Below are 25000 nucleotides of genomic sequence, written 5' to 3' on the forward strand. Positions count from 1 at the left end.
TTATACAAAGGCGGCATAGCAGGAAAGTAGATTGAAAATGAACAAACCAGAGTTAAAAATAATCGAAGCTTTTTTTAACGGCCTGATTAACTCGCTGCGACTCGTGGTGAATAGAAAAAATATTCATTCAAAAATACATGTTATTCATTCAATTGAATATCGTACAATAATATTCATTTAACTAATTATCTAGGTAAATATTATGAAATGTTGACAGGCATATAAAATAATAATTATCATCGCTTAGACTGCGCCAGGGCCTACTTTGATACGTTTGATTCGTTGCTGGACGTTCACTTCGTGCAATAATCTGACACCTACATTGAATGACGTTAGTTCGTTTGACGTTTTCAGTTGCGACATTGAATACTTTACGGTGACGTCACAAATGAACTAGATGTTCATTTTTGACAGTTCGCCTGTACTGTTTACATGTACTTAGAAAAATTCTTTACGATTTGCTTCGAGCGAATCTAGTCATGCACAAATTTTTCTAAGTCCATGTAAACAATACAATCGAACTGTCAAGAAAAGTGAGGTTAACTGTTTCGGTAAAGGAACCTAATTGAATATTGAAAATTAATGCGTCTCAATATGACCAATTTTCATTCAATTAATTGGAATATTTGTAACTCTGGAACAAACCGAATAACGGGAATAATAGCCGTGAGAGCCACTCTGCTGGCAGTCTTCGAACCTAGTATTATAGTCGATTTATTATTTAGTGCCGAGCTGGAAAGAGTTCAAACTAGAAAAACTCTAGAAAGAGAACTGCGGAGAGAAAAACAGCATTTTTGGCAACGTAGGTCCCGGTATTGTATGGCAACACGTCCAATGTTATAAGGATAGGCAATGTTCGATTGGATTTGTTTTTTGACAGCTAAACGCGAATCCAATGGATCCAAAATGGAGTCTCCGCAGTTCTCTTTCTAGAGTTTTCTAGTTCAAACCACACGAAAGCTATGCTGTTCCTCAAAAGACTGCTCTAAAAGACTTAAAAGGATCTGTCTACGTGAGCGCAAATGCTTCGTAAGAATGGTCAAAGGTCAGAGACTTGAATTTCTATCGAGGCAACTTAATTGACATATTTAACATCTAGGATACCAACACAGCTGCAATGTATATAGACATATATGTATACGTGATTTTTACGATTCTCCATCCGATTTAGCCTCATTAAATGAGTGCCAAATTTCGGCAAAAATTCCACCCGATTTAACCTCAATCTCGCACTAACACAACTGCACATGGATTAGTCAATACTAAATGTCGCATAGTCTTCTTCACTTGTTAATTGCTACAAAGTAGGCCTTGTCTAAATGTGGCATAAACATTCTGGTCGTGAAAAAGTTGTGGGATTTTTTCTTTCGGATTACTTACACATAGTAGGCATTTGTTATGGAGCGTGTCGGTGTGCTATTGGTTGGGGATTATCTGTCCGCCAGATGGCGCTTAGGAACAAATTATGTTTTGCTCCTATAGCGTGGAAAGTCGCAGCAACGCGCGACGGGTATTAGCGAATCTTCCATAAATTCGCTTCTGTGGACATCGTTTAACATTACCCTCCACCCCGTTTAGGGTACATTCAGGGGTAGATGTTTATAAAAACCAACAAAATGAAGTGTGATACCTATATTGCTAAAATTCATATGATTCAGTAATTGATACTGAACTCCTACCGGGGTACGAGTAACCTTAGTGAAGATCAAATAACCAACACCTGGTGGGATTTCCGGTCGCATGCTGGCAAGGAAGGGGGAAATGGAAGAATGTCTGTTATCCATATCAGGAGCGGCTTCAAACAGTATCTGTCCCAGACCGGACGGCCGAAGAAGAAATGCGGTGCCTCGTCCCATCACAAGGCTAAGTGTTGAAACCCTGGTAAGGCGGTATGGTAAATAAACGACCAAGCAAACTCGGAAAATGTAACAGTACATACAGGATGGAAGGATACGGTAATGTTGAACGGAAACTGATTGAAAACTTGGTACTTGTAACGTCAGAACCCTATTGGAACCAGCGAAAGTTACCGTTCTTGCTCGGAACCTGTAAAAACTGAAGGAGACGATTGCAGCCCTTCAGAAAAGTTCGATGGCGCCACCCAGGAGAACGAGAATTTTGTACATTAAATCCAACTTTGGGTACCTCGTGGATTTTGTAGTTCTTGGGGCAGGACATTGTATGAGCGTCTAGACAAGACCTACGGAGGATACTTAAAGCATGACGTAAAACTCCTCAAAATACATAAGCACAGGTCGCTACGTAAGAATTCTTTCGTCCGGTTATTGACATGGAAATCTTCTATTCAACCACCAACGACAATGTCCTAAGATTGATAAATCTCGCTTTAGTCAGATTCATAGCTATCTGTAGCTCCTATTTTCCACGGAAGAATATTCGAATGCACACCCGAATTGCAAAACTTGCTCGCAAATCGACCATGCTTTGATGAACAATCGATGTCATTGATGTGAGAACCTCTCAAGAACCGAACGTTAACTCTAACCATTATCTGGCGGTGTGTAAGATTTACGCAAGACAGTCCGATTGTGGCAACTTCTCCATGAGACAGTCAGTACATGCGAAACAGCTGGTTCGATGCTGATTGCCAAAAAGCGACGGACCAGAAAAAAAAACAGACCAGGAGCCGAATGCTTGCAGCGGCTACACGTCAAAACAGGGAACGATATGCTGAGCTGCGTGCAGCCGAGAAAAAAAAACTTCAACGGCGTAAGAAACGTGGGTATATCGAAAAGATACTCACTGAGGCATATGAACAAGAATGGCGCGTGGAAGTTTTACTAAATTATCAACATGATGAAAAGCACCCCTGCGTCGCTCAGGATTAACGACCGAGACGGAAATCTGATGATCGTACAGGAGTGACTGTCAGGTGGAAAGAGCACTTTTAGTTGGTTAGTTTTAGGATTGGGGATGATGAACATGTTGTGCATCTACCTACGCTAGACTAAGTGCGAATCCGATCGCTGACCTCCGGCAAGGCTGTTGAAGAAGACGAAACTTTTGAAAAGTCGAGTGACTGGCTGTACGAAACAATCCACTGTGTGGTCAGAATGATCCGGATGGAAAAGGAATGGCCTTTCCGATAGGTTGGATGGCCTCATATACCCTGTCACCAAGAAGGGTACCAAACTCGGACGTAATAACTATCGACGCATTCTCAATGCCGCCTACAAGATATTCTCTCGAGTTCTACTTAGCAGACTACACCCGTTGGCTGAATTCTTTGTCGGCGGACACGAAAGCGGGATTCTTGAAGGACGATCTACGAAGGACCAATTGTTTCTCCTGCGACAAATTCTGAATAAATTCTGAAAATACAACTTGCGGACTCACCATCTGTTTGTAGATTTCAAAGCGGCGTACGATTCAGTGAAACGAAGCGCACTGTGGCATATAATGCATGAATATGGCTGTTAAAATAGCTGGAGAGACATCTGACTTATTTCTGTCGTTGAATGGATTGAAGCATGGTGATGCATTCTTTTTCAACATGGCGCTTGAAGGTGCGAAACGGAGATCTGATGTGCAAAGGTACGGAACAATCATCACGAGATCTCACATACTTCTTGGTTTCGCGAACGACATGGAAATCATTGACGTTGATCGCTGAGTAGTGGATGAATATTTTTTCCGAGATCTGTCCTACTGGAGCTGTAGAGCTAGATTCTTGGAAGGGTTCCTTGTCAGAATCACTTACTACAATTGCGGACGAGACTGGTAATGTCACCCACTCCAAAACTGCTTTAGGCCAAAGTGGGCCGTGATTCTGAATGTGATATTGTGCGGGCGTAGGGATTCCGCGAGCGCATGTATAATCTCGAAGGGCTCGAGCGTTTGTACGTTAACGTGTTCGATCGCGTGTGCGTTTGCATGTCGCGTGTGCTAATGTGTACGTGACATCGCGTGTATAAATTCTATTTTATGGCCGTGTGTCTTTTCACACATTCGCGTGTGTTCTTGGATTATCGCGCGCGGACCGTGAACCTGATGCTTAATTTTTGGTATACGGTATTTCCATATCATTAGAGTTCCCGGTCATGTCGTTATGGAATGTGTTGTCTAGTGGATATGAGCGTTATTTTTTATTAGTCCAACTGAATATATGTACCTAGGTTGCTAGGACGGAAGGTAAAGATTTTCGGACGTGACCCATTCATGATTGCGCAAACATGGGCGTTTGTGGGCTCGCGTTTGAGACCGCGTTTGTAACTTTGTAAGTACTAAAATGTTCGCCTAATCACAGGGGTGTTCTCATGTTCGCGAGACCGCGGACTTTGGTGTGCGTGGATGATCGCGAAGGTCTTAAGCGTTTGTACGTTAACGTGCTAAATTATAAAAGAGAGTGAGATTTCCCTTATCATTAAAGTACCTGGTCATCATATCACTGTTGACCAGTGAATGTGAGCGTCATTTTTGATTGGTCCAACTGAAGCCACGATTCTAGGCTGCTAGAACCAAGGGTAGAGACTTCCGGACATGACCAATTCATAATCGCGCGATCGGTGGGTAAATGCTTGGGACCGCGTTAGTGAATTTATAGTGGCTAAAACGTCTACTTAATTATCGGAGTGTTTAAATGTTGGCAAGATCGCGGGCGTAAATATGTGTGGATGATTGAAATTGCATGTTCGCGTTTGTGGCCAGATGTGTTATCGCGAACGCCACGAGCATTTGTACGTTTGGAATGGAAGAGATTGTGAGCGTATATGAGGGAATATTTTGCAACTGATTGTGTTAGTGAGTGTTAGTATGAATCTAATTTCAGATATCTAGTCTAGTCTACACATACACAGCCAATACATGTAGGGATCCTGGAAAATTGCAGACGTTTGTCCGCAATTTTTCTTATCATTATTAATGTTTGTGGTACATATTGAATATGACACAAGCATTAAAGCGGCCAGGCCAACTGTGCAGCGTACAAAATAAAGATGATTCAAAATTATACGGCAATCAAATTATTCATTCAATGAATAATTGATTCGACGGATTTTTTTGAACCTTGAATAAGGAAGAAACGTGAACAACCGTACACAACCGTTTCAATTTGATGGGGGTTTGACAAATCGTTGGGAGTGACTTTGTTAAGAGGGTTAATATCACTTCTTTGGTTCTAGGTTCCTGGGATGGGACAGAACTATTTTGTCCTAAGCCCTGGCTAATGAACCAGAGTTATAGCGCCCTTACTCGCTCTAGTATGAATCTAATTTCAGATATAGTAATAAACAGTCTTCCCAAATGAGCATCGTACACAATGTTCGCTCTGGTTCTGTGCTCATATTAAACCCACATTTTGTGTACGAACTCGAACACGTTATTGCGTACCAAAACCCGTGCACATGTTCGCCTGCACTACCGAACACGGTGTGCATACACCTCTCGTACATACAGGTTCGTGGCACCAGTTTTCTCCTTCTCACTTATTATCTTTGGTACCGTAAACCGGGGTGACTTTGATCATCGGGGTGACTTTGATCACTCGAAACTTTTTTCGTAGATCGCTTATTAAACCAGAATAATCAACCGAATCATTTTATTTTGAAATGATTTTTACTCTAAACTTATAAAATACTGATTTGTTATACTTTTTGAGTATATTGTTCGGTTTTTGGGTACAAAAACTAGAAAAAACCTAAATTTGACTTTACCTTATTTGTACGAAGCTTCGTAAAGTGTCTATTTTTTATAAAACAAATAAATCTCAGATTTGAGCAAGAGTAATAAATTAAAAGCGAGTTTTTATTTTCCTTTAGAGTGGGATATGTCAAATTCATTTTTAAGAGTTTGCTTATTTTAAATACATTTTTTTTTGTGAAACTAGTTGGCAATTATTTCAAGCTAAAATTCGAAATATTTTTATTGTTCAATAGTCCAACGTGTTAAAATGGATGAAACTTTTTGTACACCGAAATAAAATAATTTTAGTAGTTTTAAAGGTTTTCAGAATCTTTTATTCTAGTTGGACACAAATTATACGAATTTTGAATACTCGAATTTTACAGTATATTGAAATACTTTGTATAATTCCAATTAACATCTATTGAACAATGAGTATCTTTCCAGAATTAGTTTAAACAAACATTTGAATGAAAAACATTGACATCAATAATGTGGGTGAACATGCAGGTTATCATAGTCACCCCGAAATACGAAAACGGACTTCAATTTGAAATCATTTTTGGAAAAATAGCTGGAAGCGGAGAATTTTAGGTAAAACCATCCAATCTTGTTCTCCATACATCAGTACATGGTTTAAAAATATTGAACTTGAAAAAAAATGTGTTGAGTCTAAAAATATGTAATGATTACTTCGAAAAGTGATCAATGTCACCCCGGTTTACGTCTGCAAATTATGTTTATTTACCATTGGCGACAATTGCATCCTGTTAGAATTTTATCGTGCTATGCTGAATGGATGATTGACGTGCGCCGTTAAATTAATCGTACCTTTATTTATCCAATCCGATCTTTCCAAATGAATCGAATCCAATGCACGAATTGAACACCGGAGTGACCAATGAATCCTAGGTAGGATTACTCACAATTCTATCATATACGCCAGTTCTGCTTTTTGACCCGATTTTATCAGCTTTATATGAAAATTAATAGTGTGTAGTTTGATGGGCTCTAGTAGACAAATCAAATTGAATTCGAGAAAATTCTTTCTTGAGCATATTTTTCTTATCTTCTAAAATATGCAGTATTTTTTTTTTAAATTTTGCACTGTCAGACCCCCTTAAGGGAAGTTTAAGCTAAGTAATCAGGAAAGGTTATGACGCTATATCTAGGGACTAAAGAATATTTTAAGAGCTTCGGTTTCTCAAAAAAATATGTCCCGGTTTTATCAGCCTAAAATTCACCAAGGGGCTGATAAAAACGGGTCTTCACTGTACCATCAAACCCATCAACCTAGTGGAAGAGGTTGTATTTACGATAATAATCGATCCATCTTACACCACTACTTTGCGACACCTTCAATGTGGTCGTATGGAACACCGGTAAAATGACAGGAAGGTTTTCTCCACCAGCGCGGCAAAGTGCACTAGGTTCATTCCTCTGCTCGAATTCGCTACAAGTAGATTGCTCGGTAGTGACCACCTTCCATTCGTAGCATCAATCTCCAACGGCTCAAGGTTCTCGGAAACAATCATTTTTTATAGTATTAATATTTGAAACGAAACATCAATTGAAAGAGCTATTGTAGTCCGATATCCGAAACTATCGAAACGAGAATATCCAAAGACTATTGGGAGATAAATAGTTCTCAAACGCACACGTAGTGAAAATGTCCGCAAATAAGGTCTTTCGGGTCAACGGAACACATACTAGCTATCGACAGTAGGTGACATGGAAAATGCAGATGAAGAGTTTCACGAAAGCCAGAAAACGCGGTTATTGGCCCCGTTTCGTTGAAAGGTTAGCGAAAGAAACATCAATGAACATCCATGCAAAACAGAAGCAGTACTAACAAAAGCGTGAAATATTGGAACCGTTGAAGATTTGATCGCCTCGCTAGGTGACGAGACAGGAAAGGTGGAAATAAAAACATCAGCAGATGTTCGTAGGGAAATTGGCTCAAATTTAGTTCAATTAGCAACTATTTGACACAAGTGTCGAAGATTTTTGCATAAACGGACCCAAAATTATGACCAAAAAAACTATTACTTAATCGACACGACAGGAAATTCCCATGACATTTTCGTCTTGATTTGATCGGAAACAACAATATTGTTTCTATTTTATTGTATTTCACAGTGGAAAAACAAGTCATCCTTCTGATATTGGACGGGGTTAGAAGTGTAACAAAACATCATATCTCTTCCCTCCTTTTGCGTCTCTCTCTCTCTCTCTCTCTCTCTCTCTCTCTCTCTCTCTCTCTCGAGTTTAGAATTTAACTGTGAATCTCGCATTGTTGGATCTTCGGCGAAACCGATTGGCATCAAACCAAAACAACAAACTTGATCATCAGAATTAAACTTGTTTCTTTTGAAGTTGTTGTTTTTTGTTTTGTTTAATGGGCAAGGTCGACCCGGATACAACAATATTTGCGTGAATATTTCAAAGGACTAATCTGAAGAAGAAGGAAAATCCATTCGTCATCTCTAGTTCGTGACTCAATCTCTGAATCTGCCGCTGTTCGATCGGTATCGGATGCCGTCCGAAAACGAATTACTAGAACTCAACTGTTATAACATGTCAATTAACAATGACATCTATTAGACTAATGCTTATTTATAGCTATGAACAGTGTATAATTAGGATCGGCAGGTTGTTGATGATATTCAGAATCATGTTTGGGTGTGATGCTGTGAAGCGGATATTTATTGTGTTTTGAATGAATTGCATAATTTATCCGTGCATTTAAAGGTAGAAAAGCTGCGATTACAAGAAAATTGTTGAATGGTCGCCTAGTTGATGAGCTGACCTTTAAAATTCCTAAAATAGAAGTAGCTCGATTTCGAAAGTAAAAATTTCAAGGCTAACTGCACTAAACAGCAACCAAAAAGGCGTCCGTAAATATTTACCTGAAAACAGCGAAAAATCGTTAGTTCTAGATTTGCATAGGCCAATTCTTAGTTTACTCTTTCCACTAGATACGATTTAGTGAAACGAAAAACCGGTCCCACCCAAATGGCAATCATTTTTTTCTACTTCTACTGTCTTTTCGAAAGGTGTGCGGTCATCGAGAAAGAAATGTGGCAACCTTGGCGGATCCAACTGTTGATTGTCGAAATTTTTCAAATCTAGCAATCACAGCCAAAAATTCGCATAGTAGGCTGGCCATCAGCAACGGCGTGGGACGTTGCCATTAGAATTATAGATTATAGGATCAATCATCATTTTCGGTATACGGAACCGTCTAAAAGGAAGCTGAGATCCACCTCTGAAAAACGTTTTAAACACACAAATAATTGATACTATCAGAGCTATCAATAAAAAAATAATCATGTTTCATGCTTTAGTATACATTTGTTAAAAATAAACTTATCGAAACTTGTCAAAAAATTTGTGAACTGGCAAGCGATTTGTAGATCTGATAAAACTAGCTTCCTTCGGTACTACAAATAGACACGTTCATAGTTCCTCTTTCATTTCCGTCAATCATAACGCTAAAACCAGTGCACTAACAGCACAAAAAAGTACTTCCGTATCGACTTTTACGATCGGTAACAGCATTCGATACTCAAATGTTGCAGAACAAGCAAGCTCTTGTCTCCGGCGCAAAACCAATATATGCCCTGAAGCTCCGGTTGTCATTTTTTCCCCAAAGAGCGAACATAGTTCCATTAAATTCTTTTTAAAAAAAAAATCCATCTAAACATTGATAAGCAAAAAAAAAGGTCGTTGGCCTTCGGCCAGCCGCGTCAGCAAGTTAGGCATGCAACAAACGGCACGTTGTGGCATGGTTGAGATTTTGGGCAAACCAGTTTCCTACCAACAGCAGCTCATCTTCGTGCGACTAGACCCGCGGTAATGGGATGAGCATATCGACGACAACTTTAACCTATACGTAAAAATGCTTCTAACGACTCTAACGAAGATGCTTCCTTGCAAAATTGGATCACGCAAATTCTAACCATTTTTTTTTCTTCTTTTCGGGATTGAAATATGCTAAAACGTTTTCTGAAGATCAAGGTCGTGAACTCGACGCAATCGAATGGGAAAGGAAGAAGGAACGTGATCGTCGTTTATGCGAAAAAATCTTTCACAGGTGACAATCGCTGCAAATTTGGTAAGCTTTCAGGCAACCGAACAGGATTTCCGCGCGCGGAAGGAGGAGAGGTGTGAATAAAATAAATGCAACTTTTATGATGTTCGCGAAGCGATAAATAACATCGGTAGGCGAACTTTTACGACATGCCGGTTGCTAGAAATGCATAACGACGTGATCACCGCTAGGCTTTATTGATCAATAGTCTGGTAAGAGAGGATTAAAAAATTCATATGAGGTTCGGTCGGGTCCACCGCCTTTTAGTTAATGCACAGTGGTCGAAAATACGAAACATTCTAAAATTGCTCGTTTTTATGTGACACATCTTATTCAATGGAATTTAATGGAACTCCCTATCTTTTGAAGTAAGCATTTTCTAAAGCTTGATATGGTCTACAATTGTTGGAATTGGGATAACGGAAAGGCACACTTAGGCTGAAAACACCAACTTGTCGTGGTCATGAAAAGTTTTCTAAAGTTAAGTGAATTTTATGGTTAGAAACAACCCTACTTTATACATAATCAAATTTTAAATGGTGTCACTAAGTTAGTGACGAATTCTGACGAGACGACGTCTTTAACTAATTCAGACCAAACTATTCTGGAAATTGAAAGAAAATTCTACAGGTTATCTTGAACTAAAACAGGGTCGATCTCCAATGCAAACAACTGAGTGTTGAATAGTCATCGACAAAGAAACGATTAAAGAGATTGTTGATGAATAAAACAAATAATAGCGGTCCTAAGCGAATTCCTGCACGTAGTCTTGAGATTATGTTAACCCTTTGCGACGTGAATTTTTTTCATTGTTAATGCTGTTAATTTTAGCTTTATATAGGTTTTCGGGGTCGCTGATTCTGATTCTGAGGTCAAAAGTTTAAAATTCAAGATGGCGGATCCAATATGGCGACTGTGCTTGGCTAAATTTCATGTTTTCTTATATTGGCCTAAAACGTCTTACGAGGGGGTTTTTGGGATCACTGATTCTGATTCTGACGTCGAAAATGTGAAATTCAAAATGGCGGATCTAATATGGCGACTGTGCCTGGCTAAATGTTTTTTTATATTAGCTTAAAACGTTCTACAAGGGGGTTTTCGATGTTGCTGATTCTGATTCTAATATCGAAAATGTAAATTTAAAATTTCACATTTTTTTATTGGCCTAAACGTCTTACAAGAGGCTTTTCGGGTGGCTGATTTTGATTCTGACGTCTGTCTAATTAAAAATGGCGGATCTAATATGGCGACTGGATTTGGCTAAATTTCATGTTTTTTTGCCTTTCTCCTATAGAAAGGTTATGCCATCACTCTGAACATCGTCAACTTAATCGCGGGCCGGAGGGCCGTCTGTCATATACCATTCGACTCAGTTAGTCGAATTCGGCAAATGTATGTGTGTGTGCGTGTATGTGTGTATGTATGTATGTGACCAAAAATCACATCGGTTACTCGGAGATGGCTGAACCGATTTCATCAAACTTAGTCTCAAATGAAAGGTACAACCCATAGGCTGCTATTAAATTTTATTAAATTCCGAGTTCCGGTTTCGGAGTTATGGGTTTAAGAGTACGGACACACAGCAGATTCACATTTTTTGCCTTTCTCCTACAGAAAGGTTATGCAATCACTCTGAACATCGTCAACTCAATCCCGGCCATTTTTTTTTTGACATAGGGACATAGGTTTTCTGTATTTTAACAGGGTCGTAGTTAGGGGGATACGGTGAGGCCTTCCCCCCGACATCACTCACCACCCTTCCCTAAACCGCCCTTCCCTCATCAAGTACCCCTCTACGCGAATAAAATTTTCTAATTCCTCTAGAATAAATTTTCCTAGTGGGTCTGAAAAACCAGTGCAAAATTTGGTTTGAAATGATTTTAAGTTTGTTTTTTTTTGATTTGTATATTGTCTTCGACTAAAAATATTACATCGCACAGACTAAATAACTATAATCTAACTATAAACTAACTATTTTCAATATGAATGATTCTTTGCTTATACTGAAATCAAAGAGATGATAAACATTGTTGAAAAGCTGGCAGCAAACATCTAGCGGATTATTCTGGCCGTATAGCGTGCGATGTGTTGAGCGCCGGAAAAAAATCATTTCTCCTGAAAGACCTTCCCGGAACGTTGAAATCAAGCTTTGCTAGCAGCGCAGGGGAATCTATGTTTTATGTAAGCAAGTCGAAAATGAAGAGTCGTTGCAGAGAAATTCGCCTATTTCGCAGCGTAGGGAGATTGATGAGAGCGCAGCGATCTTCGTATGGAGGTAGCAGTAATCGATTTTGCCAGGGCAGCCGACGAAGGGCAAACCTGATAAAATTCTTATGTACCCGTTCGAGACGATTAATGTGGAGGATGTGATACGGGGCCCAAATGGTAACTCCGTGTTCCAGAGCACTGCGTACAAGTGCGACGTATAGAGATTTAAGACAGTAAACATCATTGAAATCACGAGTGTTGCGCTTGATGAGTCCAAGTACAGCATAGGATTTAGCTATGACAGAAGAAACATGTGCGGTGAACCGTAGTTTACAGTCGAGAGTGATACCTAGATCCTTGACTGATGCGACTCGTTGTACAGGAGCAGAACACATCAGGTATTCGAAAACAATGAGCGATCGAACTCGTGCGAAAGTAATTATGCTGCATTTCTCATGCCGTTTCTGTCACACCAACCCATAACCCTTTCGAGGTCCATTTGCAATGCGCAACAGTCCACCATAGTTGTTATAACACGATACATTTTCAAATCATCTGCAAACATGACTTTAGATGACGACAATTCACTGCAGAGGTCGTTCACGAAGAATACAAAAAGAAGAGGTCCAAGATGACTTCCTTGAGGAACGCCCGATGTAATATGGAATGGATCTGTGAGTGTAGTTCTAAGTCGCACAGAAGCACTGCGATTTGAAAGATACGATGATACGAGTTAAGAAACTAATTTAAAATTTCTTAACGTTTCAGCGTCGACATATAGCGACTCAAGTTCGTAGCTGTCGATTCATTGAACGTATGTGTAAATCGCACTGAATATTTAATAGTGATTTCCACCATTATATCAAACATAACCAGCCATGAAATCGTAGTTTGGATAAATGAGAAAGGCACAATTGCACCACTAGGTGGATTAAAACGGGTTTTTATATTGACCTTTAACGTCTTCTAGGGTTTTTTTTATGGTCGCTGATTCTGATTCTGACGTCGAAAATGTAAAATTCAAAATGGCGGAACCAAAAGTGCAACTGTGTGACCCAAAAAACTTCCGTGGATCGAGATTAATACTGACTGTAACAATATTTGCCAATTTCATAAAAAATGGTTGCCATTTTGTAAGCACCATTTTGAATTTTCGAATTCTGACATCAGAATCGTAATCAGCGACCCTAAAACTCTCGTAAATCGAGTTTTATGCTCATAGTAACAAAAATCGCAAATTCCGTAAAAAAATGACTGCCATTGTGTAGCCGCCATATTGATTTTTCAAATTCTGTTATCAGAATCGTAATCAGCGATCTCAAAAACCACATAATCTATTTTTATACTAATTTAGAAGTTATCCCTGTTTCTCAGAATCTTTTATAGACCAATATAATAATAAACTCCATTTTTGCATATTTTGATAATTTGATTTTCGAAAAATTTTGCAAAAAATCTATAATTTAGTTCAATGTTTGAGATACTTGCCAAAAAACTTCAGATCCCTAGGATTTTTAGTTAACACGGAGGAATTTATTGTAAATTTTAGAGTTTTAATTGTTTATAACTAATTCACATAATTTTTGTGCTAATTGTACTCCTTACATCCCTAAGAGTCGATTTTAAGAAAATAAATCGTACTGATCTGTTAACGCTAACTCCAATAAAAAAAACTAAGGTCGTAAAGAGTTAATAAATCTCTAGATTGCGATTTGTTCAAAAATATAGAATGTCACTCACTGTTTAGCCACGGATTTGCTGATCAGAATAATTGTTAAACATACAAAATATCATCGATAAAATCATGATTTTGAACGTTTAATTTCACTATGGAGTGATTTCTGATTTTAAAAAAATCAGGTGCCGATATTTCATTGGTACTACCGGTGGTACTAAGGGTTTCAGTACCGTAGTACCAGTTCTCGCCAAAATTACTCGGTACTAGGAACCCTAATTCGAAGGTCAAGTGAGAGAAAGAATAGCTTGGCTCAGTTGCATGCTAGCCCCACGCGAGCCGCGTTGAGAATGCCAGGGTAAAAGATTCTCAAGGTGTCATTGGTAGCGGATTCCACTTCTTTGCAATTCGACTTTTTTCAGTCATATCTCTGTCCATATGTTGTCGTATTCGACGTCGTGTTGCATGTTGTTCATCACTAGAAAATATTCTGTCTCGAATAGCATATTGAACGTTATCAGTACCACATTCCGAGTATGATGTAGTTGGATGTGGTACACTGCCGTAAGATCAAGTCTCGTTATATAGACCTCTATCAACTGTTTCACTTTACGTACTGTACATACTGTTCAAGTTTGCGTAAAGTCGATCGCGACTGTTTTTTCCCCTTAGTGGCCACAAATTTGAGCGTCTACGTACCAGCGATAACCGTAGAAATTGATGGTGTGATATCCGAACCGGGTCTGAAGTGCGAATACCTGTTGAAGCACGGCGTTGGCTGCTTCAAGGCTGCCCCTCACTTCAATAGATGGAAATTTTGGATTACAAGTAATTGCATTCCATAAAAACTGAGAAGGATAATAGTACTTATTCTCCGCCATGCTCGCTTTTGGTGACATGGCTCTTCTCTTCCCAACTATGTCCTCCTTGACAAAGTTCGTTCACCTGTGTTTACCACTGGTAATGAACTGTATCAATTCCAAACAGCCACACAGTCATGGCAATAAAAAAGGGTGCGGCAAATGCGGGGAGAGCATGAGGATTACTATTGCGACAAAGACACTGAAAAATGTATTTACTGCGGGGGCCCTCCACATGCTCTTCAATCATGATATGTGAACAAACAGCTCGGGGATAAAACTAGGCGCTCCCTTAAGAAACGCTTGAAGCACTCTTAAGCAGAAATGCTAAATATCGTTTCGCCGCCTGTCCTTTCCGAAAATTTTCCATGCTCTTTTAGTTCCTGTTGAGCATGAATCTGACGACAATAGACAATGAAAACCCCAAGCGTCTCCTTTTTTTTCAAACAGATACACAGCCCAGTAAAGGCGATTGACCCTAGCGGTTAAAGTCTAAATATACAAACAAACAAAATGAGTCCAGTACTGGACTCATGAAATTTTCTGACATCGTGGACTTAATTTGTACAACTTTTATTATTACTGATCCTCTTAAAAGCCTTCTGATAACCTTTCTCCTTATAGTGAGACTATTTCTGAAGCAGTTAACTGCTAAATGGACCCTCCTTGCAGAGATCGTATCCTTCGAACAAGGCCACCGGATCACTATCACTATTCTACAGAGGAATTCGGCAGAAGTATTCTGCCGAAAAAAGATTTCTTGAAAATTTTGTGGTGATTGAAAATTTTTACAGGTTCGTCGAGCTGAATTCTCAAACCCGATTTATGTCCTTGAACTTCGACTACATGGCACAGAGCATCAATCCTTCTTCGTATAATCCCAACCGTGTCCGTTCCTGGTTCTGGTTCAACTGTATTCTTCGACACATTTGAGCTCCATGATTCTGATTCTGAGCTCCAACGTGATTCTACACGTTGGATGCACATTTGCAACGTATTCTGGGCGTTTGTGACGAGGGCTATCACGACATCGAGCACGTTGTCTGGGTATGCGCCAGGTCTCAGCTAAAGGGGATCCTTTCGAGCCCGAGGTGAACGGGATACTCTGGCAAGTCGCAATCTTTCCTAATCTACCTTTTTATAAATACAATAAATGTCTTAATTTCAACCTGTAAAATTATAAGCCGTAACTCGGTGAGCTTCTGATAGATAGAGCTCAGGTTAAATCATTTTCCGACCAAGAAACCGTATATCGGAATGGTTCTTGTAGTAAAGAGGCACGCACAATGAGCAGAATAGTTTCCGGTCGTTCGTTCGAATCCCCCCCCCCCCGGGTATAATTTTTCTTTTTATGGAGGTTATGTAATTTTCAGATTCCGTTATACTTGATGAATGCTTTTATCTGATTCAATGGAAAATTACTGGTTTCTTTCAAACTGTGTATATAGAATAGCTCGCTGGTCACGAATTTAATAGGCTACATGTCGAAGCTGACACGCTTGGAACAAACATATGGGATATTTAATTAGCTCAATCAGCATTAGTTCAATGTTGTCTTCATGCTAACTTGTTTTGGTATGCGTGTGTTGTATGAGAGGGCTGGGTAACCACCAAACGCAACCCCGCAGTTTACTGGTAGCGGGGGTTGGTGAGAGAAGTACGTTAAAGGGAGAGAGGTGATTCAAGAGAGATGTGAAGCGGTGGTGAAGGTGTATGGAAGGGTACGTGCTAACTTATGCTAAAATTCCAGAAATCCATACTAATCAAAAAAATCCCAGAAGGTCGATTCTTGTCAATTTTTTTATCGGATCTCAACGTTCCATTCATTTTGAAGACATTTGGCATCAAAAACCAAGGTGGTACCAGACTGTATGCCAAGGTGTTACTGGTTTACATGGAAAATTGATTTGTGAAAGCACTCTTCAACCCGTCACTCCGGAACCAGAGCTCCGATCTAAATAAAATTAAATAGCAGCCTGTGGCGATTATTTGACACATACACACACATCAAACCATTTTTCAACCTCATCGAACTCAGTCGAATAGTACAAGAGGCTCGGTCCTCCGGGTCTCAGTTAAAAAACCACAATTACGAGTGATTGTATAGTATTTCTGCTTAAGAGCGAAGTAACACATATAAGACCGATAAAATATAAGAAAAAATAATAAACAAAACCTAAAAGTGTGAAATGAGATGAAAAAGTGCAAAAAATTATTAAAATGGAAACAATTTAACAACTGGCGAAAACAACAAAAAAAAATAAAAAAAGAAACCCTAATTGAAAAAATTGTGAATGACCCATAATGAAATTGTATTTTAATAAATAGGTCAAAACAACTCATTACGTTCAACAAGCGAAACGGAAGACATCGGTAAAAGTGTTTAATAATTAACAGACTTCCCATGAACATGGACAATTTTGTACCTGTGTACAAAATTTCGTGCACGCGTTCAACTTCAAACATGCTTCGTCTCGATGTACAAGTTCGCCTCGAACATCGAATTCAAGCGAACGATGTGCAAACTCTAGTTCAAACATCCGTGTACGTACACCGGGTGCGTACACGAGAACGATTTGCACATGACAAAAAGAGTCAGCGCTAGTGACGATGAAAGTGCGAAAGAGAAAACTGGTGCCACGAACCGATGTGTACGCACACCGTGTACGTACATGGGGTTCAGTTGTGCAGGCGAACATGTGCACGTGTTTAGGTACGAAATAGCGGGTTTGAGTTCGTACACGAAGTGTGGGTTTAATATGAGCACAGAACCAGAGCGAACATTGTGTGCGATGTGCATATGATAATTAATAAAGCGAAAGGTGCTAAAGTTGAAAATTTCACGTTTTTTCAGATATTTAAAAACGGGCACTTTTATTGATAGCTTAAATGTGTTCTTCGTCAAAATCTTAAATCGTGAATAAGATTATTTTATAGGGGATGAGCCTATGCCGAAGTCTACGATAGCTGAATTTGGACGACATAATACATCCAGAATGTAATGTGTAGAAAGGTTTAGTGAACACTATTCATTAAAGTTCACTGACGGACGGGTGTCTTCGGCAAACTTATGTTAAATTTCCTAAACGAAAGTATTACCGAAGACAGATGCGATCCATCTTCAATTGTTTTCAAGATATAGTAATAGATTTTTGTGTATCCTATTGTGCCGGTGAGTTTTGCAAATAGAAATAATCCTATTATTCGCATTTTAACTCACTGTGCTGTGAAGAAAGGCTACCTATGCCTATCGCGATCGGTTTGCATCTATGGAACCTTGATCTTCTTGTGGCCTTGTACAGTATTGGCGATGGTTTGAAGAAAATTATGTCAAATTTATTCAGTTTTGCTAGATATGGGAACCATAGTACCAAGTGGACACTGTTTAGCAATTCAATATGATGAATATTAATATGGTTTATCCCGTTTAAAATTACCATAGTATTCCACACTCCAAAGATCAAAGGGGCAACAATCCGTCATATTTTGAGTAATATGTGATGCTTGTGTGATAAGGATGATTGAGAGGTGTGGCTAAGAATAGTAGCTTTTATGTCGCGAAAAAATGTTTTATTCAAATGGCAGCGAGTTCGAAACGTATTGCACTATATTTCATCCGTCCCGGTTGAGCGTTGGTAGGTGTGAATAGTAGGCCACATGATTAAATTTTCACTGGAAACTGGTAACGCCTTCAGAATGCCAAGTGTCAACTGACAAAATTGATAACATGAAATTCAAAAAAAAAAACTTGTTGCAAGTCTATTTCAAGTGCAGTTAGTTCTAAACTAGTATTGAACGTCTGACTGACGCGTTGCCTAGATTAAGGCGCTTGATTCACATTCATGACACCGCACTAATTAAATTGCGTATTTCCAATCGGCGCATCCGCAACACAGAGATCTTAATGAAGTGTCAGTATATCGTTTATTTTGTCCACATAAAATCGGCCTATTGATAGCCACTTTGTTGTCACGCGAGACAAACCGGATTGTTCCGCTGGTCGCGCTTTGTTTTGCGTGCCGTTGTTGTTTGATTATGCCTTTGACCTTTACTCGAAACTGTTGCGGTTAGTGTCTAGCTAGGCATAATTGTATTGCTGAAATGTTTGCTAAAGAAACTACACTGTGAAAATGACGCAAAGCTGTCCCCCGCGCAGCCAAGAAATCCTACTCACTTCATATAGGATTAGGGCGTATAAGCCAACTGTCAAAATTCACTTTTAGAGAAAATGCCGGACAAACCGTTACTCGCCAATCACAGATGTGGGTACTAAACAAAAGAACAAAGTTTTATCTTTCGTCGCCTGCTGTGAACTCAATGTCGTATAAACAGGTCTGGAGAAGATGGCACTTTGGTATTCGTAAGATGAATCTTACATGAGTGGTGTGAATAATCACAGTATAAATCGACTTGCTTTCGTTATACCGGTCGTTCCGCTCCCATTTAATCGTGTGACCGCTATGACGTCGACCTGTTGTGCTTCTGGATTGTTTACATATTTTTGGTTGCCAACACTAGCAAACCGTGTGTTCTGCCACACCTATATATACCTCATTGCTGTGAACTGTGTTCGGTCGGAATTTCCTTTCAAAGAGAATTTTGACAGTAGGCTTCCACGCCATAATGATATGTTTATCAAGACTGTAGTACCGTCCTCCTCTCAAGCCCAACAAGTTTGTCTGGCTCTGAATTCGTCTTGTAAACTATTGGCTGTCTTCCAAATTTTTGCGTTCAAACGGAAAATCGTAGAAGAATAAAACTAGTTGGCAGGTGTAACTAAAAATTTGTAATCAATTTTTGAATATCAGCCAACGAGTAGTCATCTATGGATTATTTCCATCATTATACCTTTTTAATAGGCAGATAACTGGTTATTTTCTGCACCTTCACGCTCACGAAAAGTAAAGATTGTTTGTATATATACAACAAAAGTATCAATGTAAACAATAACACCGGAATGAAATATCGTTTGTATTGTGTCTGATTCCGTTTCATTTTTTGGACAAACAAAATTCCTAAAGCGCAGACAAAATTATCAGAAAATAAAGACGTTCGCCTCTTTGATCTGATTGACGCTTTTATGGTGTACCAGTTCCCCAACGTTTGACAAACAAACGTTTGCGGTTTCGGAAAGACTGAATGGTTGAACATTACAAAACCAACCAATATCCGTGAGAACAAATTGGTGCGCAGGTTATAGCTGTTTTGATTGCTTTGAACAGGTTTTTTTTTTAATCACAACCACATCGGTTAAGATCTGCCCTGGGCTAAATAGTCTTCCCCTTGACGAAGGAAGGGCAACGAAAAGTTTTATCTGAACGAAATCTGAATGACAGTTGTCAATTCATAAAAACTGCATCTGCTAACTACGAGCGACTTCCCCACGCCTACTCTGATACGCTCGATGACCGACAGGGCACAGACCTCTCTGACATTTTTATCATCGCTCATCACGCACATGTGAGGACGCGACGACGGCCGGAGGTTGCTTAGATGGCTTTTTCGCCAAAAAAAGGCCAGAGGTGTCGTGCAAATAAGGTATTTTGAAGCATTCAACTTTACTGTACCGTGCGGTGTTCTGTATGCGGTTGCAGACTTCTTTTCGTAGATCAAGGTCAAACTGTGGAGAGGAACTCACCACAATGTTGGAAACATCGAAACATAAATCATTCGAACGGTATGAAATCGAACAACTCAATAAAAACGGTGAATCGATCTACAGTCAAGCAGTTTAAGCTTCCTAGCGAATTGTGGATGTCAAAACAAATGCCAATCAAGCAATCAGCACGTGCTAAAATCTTCATCGGAAGACAATTATTTGGGAATAGATGAGAGAAAAAAAGACAGCCGGCATCAAAGAAGATTAATATTATTGACAGTTAATCTTTCCTAATCGATTCACAAAAATGATTAATGGTTTAGCCGAAGTTGTTAAGGGTACATTAAAATACAAGAAGCGCAGGAGTGTCCAAATCATTATAATACAATTGTTAATGCTATTGCCTCTGATGTCTTCGTTTTGTCAGAATAAATCTATTGGATTTTCAAGATCATCAAAGTTCTTCATATTCGAGGCAGTACCAATCAGCCGACGATCACGATCATTGTCTAAAAATATTATTGACATACTGACTGGATTTCGCTGCCGTTGTTATGAGCACCCAAAGGTTCCTGGTTCGAGAAAAAATAGCATCGCTTTGTGCTCGAAATGTTTCTCGATGAAGTAATAGTTATTATCCAATCGAATCGATTTCTGGACCACCAACTAAATTATAGTCGTTTGAGTTACTCCGAAATTGTTAAGATGTTGATGCCTCAATAAATACGTTTTGTGCTATATAACTGAAAAATTGACAAATATGGGCAGCAATTCCTCTTTACGATCTTCAATTGTGGTCGAGCTCTAGATGATCACGAAGCAGGCCGATGTGCAGAATTTTTTCACGGGATGGGCGAGGAGCGTAAAAAATCATTCTTTTATATTATTTTTATCGACAGGATATCATAGACACTACTACCTGATGGTTCGTGGTAGTGTCGGGCTCCTAGTGCAGTACTTTGTACTAAATCTACCGAATATCCTCATCCTCTCGTAATTACCTTTAAGTATTACTTCAAGAGGGATTATGCTCTTGCACTTGTTTTGCGTTCATCACTCGAGTTTTTCTCCATAGCTACTAGTTCTTGCTCGCTGTCCAACCTTCGTGGTATTACTGACCTGCTCTGTTCTACGAATATTGGCACCTGTCGAGCTGTCAACTGATTCGGATATGTTAACCAGCTTGATTCACATTCCTTCCCATTCACCCTCACAAAATTTCTTCTCTGACTTAAGTGTTGCTAGCTCGTTGTCTTATCTGTACTGTGCTACTGTGTTCACCCGACGGCGAATCTTCTCTCGAAACCGATGTCCCGTTTTGCGTCAGCTAACGCTAGTCTACTCCACGAATGTCAAACCGCTTTTGGATCCCACCAACATCATCACACTTACATTGCGCAGGCCATTGTCGGCAGAGCTCAATTAAATCCACCTTCCTCTTGTTAGTCATCACGACGTACTTATTGCACCATTTAACTCCCAGTTTTCTTAGTATAACCGGTTACCCTCCTTTATGTACATTTTATCATTTAGCTCAAACTTTATCAAATCTGCTCGTATAGCTTCCGAATGGAGAATCTGCTGTACTACGACGGATTAGATTCCGGATTTTCTACTAATCTACTAATATCCCGTTTTAATACGATTTTGTGTTACTCGTTCTATTTTTTTTCCTCATCTTTTTGCAGAGATTCTTTGTCAACTGATCGTTCATATTTTCTTGCATCTCCCTATTCGTTATACCATTTTCGCTGATGTTCCCACAGAATTCGTGGAAGTGCACTGTTAACGGATTCTCATTTTCAATCGACTTGGTACATCTCAGCAACGTTTTCCACGCGAAATGAAGGTCTCTTGCTCTACCCTGTTGCAGAACTAGAACGCACAGTGTCTAACGTGCTCCGATTTTTTTTTCGAAATATCCATACTCAGAACAGAAGAATGCCGAAGCGTGTTCAAACCGGAGAGGATATTGTCTGAAGCAACCGTAATCAAACAAGAACTACTTCAAACAGAAGTTAACTTCTCCATGCATCCTGTCCACATCCAGATCAAGATAACCGATCTGAGTGTGTGTTCATCTACCGTAATCCGCCCAATACTGCTTTCAGTTGACCTTCGGGACAGCTTTGAGCGGTTTCCGTATTGCCTGGTCCGCTTGTAACTTTCTGGATCGTTCCGGTGATAACGCAAACTGTCTCTGATGAGATGGTTCTGTACACGACCGCAACTCGCACTGAGTCTGAAGGTAACTAAGTAGTTTCACTCGATTCCACTGTGCCCTTTAATACTGCAATCCCGACCAAACCTCCGTATCTTAATAACGACGAAGATATACCAGCCAGAAGACGCCTCTTGCTATTGCTTGCTTCTGCAGCATATTTCTAGCTCAGTTGTTGACAGCTTTGGACGGTTTCTCGCAGGCATGTAGTGGTTGATATAAGTTGGCAAGTTACTTAGCTGTGCATTATCGCATCAGCAAATATTTGTCTAATGCGTTCTCTGGTTTTATGACTATCCTTCCTTTCAAGAGAGAACTGTGTACACCACTTATTTCTACTATTTTTGAAAGCTACCGACGTGATCCGAACACTAGAATTTACAATTTGGACATAAAACTGAAAAATTACTGATTTCTTCAAAATTGGGTCGTTTTAGAATATTTGCGTGGAATTGACGAACAAATCATTATAATTTCGAATATGTTTTAGAAATTCGTTTTTTCTTATAGTACATCTCTTCTCTGTTTTCCATAAATTCTGCAATTGTAGATGATACAACTTCCTTTTTTGATTTCCTTCTTTGAATTTCACTTTCTGCCTTCTTTTTCTCATGCTTTATTCTCTGCCTTGTGTTATGTTGTTTCTGCTTTCTGCCCTGTGAGATATCCAAAATCAGGCGAGCTTTCGCTTTCTGCTTAATTTTTCTCATCCTTTATTCTTTACTTTGTGTTATTTCTGCTGTTTTTCAGTGTTTTCTGGAGTCCCCGGAGTTCGTTTACTAATATGTTTCCTTTCCTTCGGTTATATATTTCTCCAAATTCTAAAATGACATAGAGATATATATGAGTGAAATGAATGTATAGTTACATATGTATTGGCGTCTCAGTAGGGTTCAATGGATATGAAACGAGAACATGGTTAGTCAGCTTTTGTGATATGTTCGCCAATTTGGACATTATTTAAGGCTTTTGACTTAGATATCATTCCCCTCTCTGAGCAAATGGGCAGGGGTACTGTTTAAGAAATTCGTTTTTAGGACAATTTCCTTTCGGTATTTTATATATGCGAGTTTTGAACGATATTCTTTTCGAAAGTAAGTACCGTCAAACGGGGTTACTTGCAACACTTTTCAACTTCAAAGCGGTATAACTAAAAATGCTGTAGCATTAGAATAATTTTCAATATGTACAAGCGCTAATGGGAGTATAAAGACTACTAAATGGTATTTTACAAATCAAAGCATCATTCCCTGTTTTCACGATGGCCAAAAATTATGCCTGTTGCAAGTAACCCCGCATATGGGGTAACTTGCAACACATGAACTTCATTGAAGTGTATTGCTGTATATTTTTGTTTACCTTTAGTACATTGACCAAATGTACGATAATTTGAATATCCATGTTATTTACAAAGAACAGCGACCAAATGTACTATAATTTGGATGCCCATGTTGTTTATAATCAACAACGTTTTTGAACAGCGGGAACATTCGATTTATTCAAGAAATTCGTAGGAAAGGCTAACCCTTCATTTCAGAACTAGTAAGTAACAACTATTATCCATAGAACTATAACTTCAGTTCTATCGCAATTAACGTGATTAGATTCCACTGGAACAGTGCAGTGAAACTATCAGTGAATGGCGAGAACTAAATTATACTACATCTTTGTTGTCTTCAGATATTATTGATAACAGATAACCTATTAATTTACACTGTCAACAACTCTTTTCCATGCAATCGGACTATTATAAATGCTAGAACAATCCAGTTGAGTCAGTGGTGGATCCAGGGGAAGGGTTCTGGGGATCCGGACCTTCCCGATTTTTTTTTATCTCATTGAGAAATTTTAAAATAGTTTCTATTTTAAATTCATTCTAAATTCCAAATCATTCCAAACCCGATTCCAAAACTGATTTTAAAAAGAGGGGTATTAGATATTACGTATTGTACATTGAATATTTCAAAATCGAAATTTCGGACCCCCGATTTTTTTTTCTGGATCCACTACTGAGTTGAGTATAAGAAGATAGAAATTGAGCATTTTCTAGTATTGCTAGAGAAGCAAGTTCACGTAAAGACGACTTCCTGGTACTGTTCTGTATTTAAGGAGCATTTTCATATTCTAGCTGTAGGTTATACCTTTAAAATTTGATTCAAAATGCTATACAGACTATTATTTGAAACGCTCAATCAGCCAGATGGCTAGAGTCATAATAGTAATAAGACAAAATACTGTTGCATGTTACCCCACATGGGTAGTTAATATAGTTAAATCGTTATCTTGCATATATTTGAGAGGGTAAACAAACATGTATCAAACAGTAACGTTTGTTGTTGTATACTCGATCTGTACGTAAGAGATACAAATGAAATGCTCTTATCATTGAAGTGGACCAAAGCACGACATTTCAGTTTGTTTTTTATTGAAATATCTCGAAATACAGAAGATTACCCTGTCGCGCTAAAGAAACCGAAAATAATGACTGGTAGTACATGATTATCTTTTAACATATGCTGGCTTTTGACAGCTATAATGCTAAATTGCAAACACTATTATTAGCGTTGTTAAATTAATCTGAACAGAAACATGTTAAAGTGTTGCAAGTTACCCCGCTGTTGCAAGCTACCCTGTTTGACGGTATATTTTTTCTTCTTTCCTTTACACGCGAAGTCCAAAAACAATAAAAAGTTAAATGTAACCA

The 25000-nt window shown here is 38.9% G+C and overlaps 1 protein-coding gene across 10 annotated transcripts in view; it reads right to left on the bottom strand.

The window, feature by feature from the left end:
- LOC131690055 (protein gone early) overlaps positions 1–25000 on the bottom strand; it is a 173000-nt gene that overhangs the window by 30085 nt on the left and 117915 nt on the right. The window lies entirely within an intron of this gene.

This window comes from Topomyia yanbarensis, chromosome 1 (assembly GCF_030247195.1).
Source record: "Topomyia yanbarensis strain Yona2022 chromosome 1, ASM3024719v1, whole genome shotgun sequence".
NCBI lineage: Eukaryota > Metazoa > Arthropoda > Insecta > Diptera > Culicidae > Topomyia > Topomyia yanbarensis.